This window comes from Oncorhynchus nerka, linkage group LG15 (genome assembly GCF_034236695.1).
Source record: "Oncorhynchus nerka isolate Pitt River linkage group LG15, Oner_Uvic_2.0, whole genome shotgun sequence".
Lineage (NCBI taxonomy): Eukaryota > Metazoa > Chordata > Actinopteri > Salmoniformes > Salmonidae > Oncorhynchus > Oncorhynchus nerka.
Genome location: NC_088410.1, coordinates 68,276,902 through 68,284,431, shown reverse-complemented (window position 1 = coordinate 68,284,431; position 7,530 = coordinate 68,276,902). Strand labels below are relative to the sequence as shown.

General features: G+C 39.4%; 1 pseudogene; it reads left to right on the top strand.

Moving 5' to 3' along the window:
* Positions 1-2,814: 2,814 nt before the first annotated feature.
* LOC115143198 (potassium voltage-gated channel subfamily C member 1-like) lies at positions 2,815-4,440 on the top strand (annotated as a pseudogene).
* The last annotated feature ends 3,090 nt before the right edge of the window (positions 4,441-7,530 follow it).

The following is a 7,530-nucleotide window of genomic DNA, read 5'->3' as shown; positions in this document are numbered from 1 at the left end:
TATAGACTAGCAGCAGGTTTCTTAGTTCGAAGTCGTAGCGTAGCTGTCAAAAAACTGTAGGGTACCGCCATACCTAAGGCCTAGTGGACCCATACTGCAAAAAAAACTAAATAGGTAAAGGGAAGAGGAACATGGGAAAAAAGGGGGGTGTCCAGGAAAGGCTCCATAATAATTTTAAATACCCAAGATAATCATAATAGAAAACCAAAAACATGTTAAAATATCTATAGAAAAGACAGAAATGCCAATGGTGGAGGAGTTGCTGTTTATAATCAGAACCAGATTCTTGTAAAGCTTAGTGAGGCTCATGTTAAATACTGTCGAAGTAATATGGCTACAGGTTCATCTTCCTCACCTAAAGCCCATTCTTGTGGGAAGCTTCTATAGATCACCAAGTGATAACAGTCAGTATCTGGGTAATATGTGTGCAATGCTTGATAATGTATGTGATATCAACAGTATAACTGATCAAATTATGAAAGACCAGCATTGTAATTTTGAACTCTGTAAAGCAAATGTGGAAGAGTTGAAAAAATTATTGTTGTCTATCAGCAATGACAAGCCACCGGGGTCTGACAACTTGGATGGAGGATTATAGTGGACAATATTGCCACTCCTATTTGCCATATTTTCAATCTAAGCCTACTAGAAGGTGTGTGCCCTCAGGCCTGGAGGTCATTTCCCTACCTAAGAATAAAAAGCCCTCTTATCTGGCTCAAATAGCTGACCAATCAGCCTGTTACCAACCCTAAGTAAACTTTTGGAAAAAACAAGCATAGCACTTACACAAATGACTAATGATTGGCTGAGAGAAATTGATCATAAAAAGATTGTGGGAGCTGTTCTTTTAGACTTCAGTGAGGTTTTTGACATTATCGATCATACTCTGCTGCTGGAAAAACATATGTGTTATGGCTTTACACCCCCTGCTATATTGTGGATGAAGAGTTGCCTGTCTAACAGAACACAGAGGATGTTCTTCAATGGAAGCCTCTCCAACATAATGGTAGCCAGTGTGTCTACGTATGCGGATGACTCAACACTATACACGTCAGCTACTACAGCAAGTGAAATCACTGCAACACTTAACAAAGAGCTGCAGTTAGTTTTAGAATGGGTGGCAAGGAATACGTTAGTCCTAAATATTTCAAAAAGTATTGTATTTGGGACAAATCAGTCACTAAACCCTAAACCCTGAACCTCAAATAAATATTGTAATAAATCATGTGGAAATTGAGCACGTTGAGGTGACTAAACTGCTTGGAGTAACTCTGGATTGCAAACTGTCATGGTCAAAACATATTGATACAACAGTAGCTAAGATGGGGAGAAGTCTGTCCATAATAAAGCGTTGCTCTGCCTTCTTAACAGCACTATCAACATGGCAGGTCCTACAGGCTCTAGTTTTTTCTCACCTAGACTACTGTTCAGCCGTGGTCAACTGTCACAAAGAGGGACCTCGGAAAATTACAATTGGGTCAGCACGGCTGGCCCCTAAATGTACACGGAGAGCTAACATTAATAATGTAAATCTCTCATGGCTCAAAGTGGAGGAGAGATTGACTCCATCACTACTTGTTTTATAAGAAGTGTTGAGAAGCTGAATGCAAAGAGGTGTCTTTTTAAACTACTAGCATACAGCTCGGACACCAATGCATACCCCACAAGACATGTCACCAGAGGTCTCTTCACAATCCCCAAGTCAAGAACAGGCTAAGGGAGGCGCACAGTACTACATAGAACCATGAGTGCATGGAACACTATTTCACATCAGGTAACTGATGCAAGCAGTAGAATCACTTTTTTTTTTAAAGATAAAAATACATCTTGTGGAACAGAAGGGACTGTGAAGAGACACACAGACACACACACTAGCACATGCACGTTGCAATATTGTTGTATGGTGGTACTATACATTTTGTACTGTAGATATGTCGTGGTATAAAAATTCTAGATTATGTACTGTTTTATCTTTTGTTTTATGTGTGACGTAAGTGCCTTCATGTGTTTGGACCCCAGGAAGAGTAGCTGCTGCCTAGGGGTTCCCTAATAAATACAAATAAATACAAATACAACTCTAAATAAATGTTTATACCACATTTCATTGCTGCCTTGCAGCAACACAATTCACTTCACAAGTAATTACAAATTAAATAATAATAATTGTAGACAGTGAAGGACAATAATAACAACTAGTACAAAAGTAGTTGTATGAACCAACATTTTAAAGTAAGGAAAAGCAAGGCTAAAGGGTGCATCTCAAGTTTTCTTTAAAAAATGTCCAATGTTTCTGCTACTCTCAGTTTATCCTGTAGGCTGTTCCATAGGTTGAGACGGTAATAACTAAAAGCAGCCTCACCAGAAGTGATGCCTCAGGGTGAATCTCAATGATATTTTATTGATTCCTTATATCCTCCTTAAAACATTGCAGGAGAGGTTCACAGGGGACAAACCTCAGATATTCTGCACCAATATGCTTTGAGAAGGAAATCAGGAGAGCGGATGTGAGGAATCAAGAAAATACAATTGAGATTCACCCTCAAGAGTCCTTTTAAAAGGTTCAGTCATGTAACTCCCATCTAGCCATGTCACCCAAATGGAAGGTAACGTGGCTCCACATGAAACAGCAGCCATGGGATTGAGTCAGTTTAGGAGACAACACACAAGCCTAACAATCTCACTGATCAACAGCCTTTTTGATACCATTATGTGTTCAACACATAAATCAAACCTAGAAATGAATAAATCAGACTTTCAACCTGGTTCATAATGTGTTTGTGTTTTTAATCATTATGACATGATCCACTCAGTCAGATGATGCCCCTTGTCCTTTGCAGGTCATTGCGTTTTGTTTCCCTCTTCTTCATCCTCCTCTCCATCACAGCGTTCTGTCTGGAGACACATCAGAACTTCCACACGATGGAGAACCGCACAAAGCTAGTCATGGTCGGGAACCACACCGAAGAGGTGACATACTATGAGAACGTGAACAATCCTGCTCTGACCATGGTGGAGGGCGTCTGTGTGGTGTGGTTCATCTTTGAGTTCCTGGTCCGTTTCACCTGCTGTCCCAACATGCTGGTGTTTGTAATGAACATACTGAACATCATTGACTTTATAGCCGTCCTGCCCTTCTTCCTAGAGTTGGGGCTGAGCAGTAAGGCCCTGGGCTTCCTGCGTGTGCTGCGTTTTGTGAGGATCCTGGGGGTCTTTAAGCTGACGCGCCACATGGTGGGCATACGTGTGTTAGTCTACACACTTAAAGGCCAGCGTTTAAGAGTTCTGCCTCCTTGCTGTCTCCCTCACTATTGGAATCCTCATCTTCAGCACCCTGCTCTACTACGCAGAGCACCTAGAGGCTGACCATGATGAACATAATATCAGTAACATCCCCATGGGCTTCTGGTGGGCGGTTTTTACCATGACAACCGTGGGCTATGGGGACATTATCCCCATGACCTATTCTGGTATGGTAATTGGAGCTCTATGTGCTCTGGCAGGCATTCTGACCATAGCAATGCCTGTCCCAGTCATAGTCAATAACTTCCGCCTGTACTACTCCCTGGCCATGGCCCAACAAAAGCTCCCAAAGAAGAAGAAGAGGCAACACCTGCCCTGTCTGGAGCACTCAGCCAGCCTTCTCCAAGAGGGGAGCAGTCAAAACGAAGCCTGTTAGGAGAGGAGAGGTCGTATTCAGGTATTTCATATCATCAGTAGTATTTGTATATTTATATTATTTTATTATGTTAATATCCCTATTTTTGTTGCTCAGAAAACAAGCTCAACATTTATCTCTCTTTCCCTCTTAGAGTCCAATGTGCCTTTAATTGAATCCCAGGCTTAGTCTGGTTATGAGACCCTGGAGGTAAAGACTGAGTCCTGATATTTCCATTATACTGGATTTGACAATTATAGCTATATTATAACATATTTAACATCATAAAATGTTACATTTTATCATCTTTAAGCAAACATGGGAAAGGACTACTTGACTATTCAAGGTCCTATGTATGAAAGTTTCAGTCAAGTCATTTTCTTATACACATATGTCACATTTGTGTGAGCGTGATATCACCACAATATCTGTCTGTAATAATCATACACAACTCAAAAAGTTGTCTAATAAAATGTCTAACGCCTGTGTTCTGATGTGTGAAGCCTGAATGTGTTCAGATACATGCCCTCTTTGCACTATCTAATTCAATGGTCATTCATGGGCTTCCAATAAGTCCTTTAGCTGTTCTCTGCCAAAACATCTGTTGAGGCCACAGTGAGGGAGGACATTTCCTCTGCCAGAATAACCAGTTTTATACAGATGTGTGTCATCTGTTGCCCATCTGTTGCCCATCTGTTGCCCATCTGTTGCCCTATCCAAGGGATTTCGTTACAGATCTGTACAAAGGGAGTATTTATAATGAATTTAAACGTGAATAAATGATCCTTGTGAACCATGACATTTTCCCATTTCCTGTGTGTACAATACGTTCCTCTGTGTACAGTACTAAATGAGAGTGAGAACATGTGTGATGGGGTTCCACTGTGGCCATGTTTATGTCCTAGTTTATTCGTTTTAGGAAACCCTATCCTCCCATGTTCTATTTATTATTTATACACTAAACACAGTGTTCCAGGACAAGGTCCAGCCAAATCTAGCTAGCTACCGTTGAAGTCAGAAGTTTACATGCACTTAGGTTGGAGTCATTAAATTCGTTTTTCAACCACTCCACAAATTTCTTGTTAACCAATTATAGTTATGGCAAGTCGGTTAGGACATCTACTTTGTGCATGACACAAGTTATTTTTCCAACAATTGTTTACAGACAGATTATTTCACTTATAATTCACTGTATCACAATTCAAGTGGGTCAGAAGTTCACATTCACTAAGTTGACTGTGCCTTTAAACAGCTTGGAAAATTCCTAGAAAATCATGCCATGGCTTTAGAAGCTTCTTATAGGCTAATTGACATCATTTGAGTAAATTTGAGGTGTACCTGTGGATGTAGTTCAAGGCCTACCTTCAAACTCAGTGCCTCTTTGCTTGACATCATGGGAAAATCTAAAGAAATCAGCCAAGAAAAACATTTGTAGACCTCCACAAGTCTGGTTCATCCTTGGGAGCAGTTTCCAAGCGGCTGAAGGTACCACGTTCATCTGTACGAACAATAGTACGTAAGTATAAGCACCATGGGACCACGCAGCCATCAAGAAACCACTGCTCCAAAACCCACCATTAAAAAGTCAGACTACGGTTTGCAACTGCAAATGGGGACTAATATCCAACTTTTTGAGGAAATGTCCTCTGGACTGATGAAACAACAATAGAACTGTTTGGCCATAATGACCATCGTTATATTTGGAGGAAAAAGCATGCTTCCAAAGTTGTAGCAAAATGGCTTAAGGTTAACAAAGCCAAGGTATTGGAGTTGCCATCACATCCCATAGAAAGTTTGTGGGCAGAACTGAAAAAGCGTGGGCGAGCAAGGAGGCCTACAAACCTGACTCAGTTACACCAGCTTTTGTCAGGAGGAATGGGCCAAAATTCACCCAACTTATTGTGGGAAGCTTGTGGAAGGCTACCCGAAACATTTGACCCAAGTTAAACAATTTAAAGTCAATGCTACCAAATACTAATTGAGTGTATGTAAACTTCTGACCCACTGGGAATGTGATGAAAGAAATGAAAGCTGAAATAAATAATTCTCTACCATTATTCTGACATTTCACATTCTTAAAATAAAGTGGTGATCCTAGCTGACCTAAGACAGACAATTTTTACTAGAATTAAATGTCAGGAATTGTGAAAAACTGAGTTTAAATGTATTTGGCTAAGGTGTATGTAAACTTCTGACTTCAACTGTATATCTTGTCCTAAAAGTTCCACACAAATCCCTTCCAAGTTGTTTTGTTTCTTTATTGATATGTGCAGTTATATCCACAAATCATTATTACACATGTAGCTTCAATACTGTACAATCATCATGGCTGAAGAGAGAGTGCTTGGTAAGGCCCTGCACCCACTTATTATCAGAAGAAAACTACACTAACACAGATTCAGACACACAAATCCACACACTCATATATTATGTTGAGATTCACTATAACACTTTAGCTACAAAGGGGCAGTGTCTGACCACTATTTATTTTCCCTATAGAGGTTTTATCCTCCCATCCCATAGCTCCAGCAGTATAATATATATAATAAGATATTGCTTTAACACAGACGGTACCCAAGCTAGGGCAAACATTGAGCGTACCAATATGCAGACAAAACAAAAACAAAACAATACTTATTTTAGATGAAGTGAAAAAGTGCTTTCATATTCACATTCAATAGTATTTTCTTCCACATGATCTGTTAAAACAGTTCTGCAGTGTTAAGACATTTCAATATTTCACAAGTTTTGTTCTATCTTTATAATAATTTGATTGTTATTGGTTGTAGAATCCTACAGACACTAATATTTACAGACTTTTAATGTGAGCGATTTCGACATGGTACAATTACAAGAGCAACTGGCTCCAGGCCAATGACTAAAACAAAGCTTGACTAGAACTTAAACCAAAGACTGGTGGGATGGTGCAGTAACCTACTGTATGGAGATGCTTATCCATGTGTTCTTATCTGGAGGGCTTACGCCTCTTTATAAGAGGCTGAGAGAGGAACACATGAGAACCAGAGCTCGCCAAAGTTCGACAATATACCATCATAAAGTCTACATTGGGATCCCACAAGGTAAACGTACTGTATCCCCCCCCCAAACCATCTTCCCACTCATTTTACACTCCCATAATCACAGATAAGGTATACCAGCTACAAAATGGAGAAATATTCAAATATACAATGAAATGTACGCCAACATACACAGAATATTATATAGTAAAATAAATATAGTCAATTTAATCATCAACACCATGGCTTTGAACATTGTGTTAAATAAATAAATAAAGGAATCTTCTGTAAAAAATAAAGTTAGCTAAAATGGAATCATTTGGTAAATCAATTGAGAAGAGTGACAGGTCAAGTATAGTTTTATGAAATTGGGCTATGTTGTGGGGAAAATGTGCTTCCTTATTTAGCTTGTACTTTTGACTTATGTCAACAGCATGTTTAAAATCTTTGCTGAGTGTGTAATGAAGGTAAGTAAATGCTTACGGGAACAGGTCTTGGCAGATGAAAATAATACTGTGTGATTGTATGAGTTCTCGATCTGGCTTGATTAGTTGAAATAGTCAAATGGAAAATTGCTCTTGGTTTAAATTCAGACAATATTAAAGCAGGAAGCACTGCCATTCTGTTTATGAGTATAAATAAATAGAGACTGCCTTACAATCCGACTTTGATCTGGTTTGGTCCAATAGCGATTGCCACATTGTTTGGTCCATTACTGTAGAAGATAAGAGAAGGTGAAGTGGGGAGTTTTATTTGTGCTTAAAGGGATCAATTCATGTTGCTTTTTGTTTGTACTGTACATTCAGCTCCAGTTCTATTGGTCTGCCACGACCATAGTTTGTGCCTTAATCATCACAT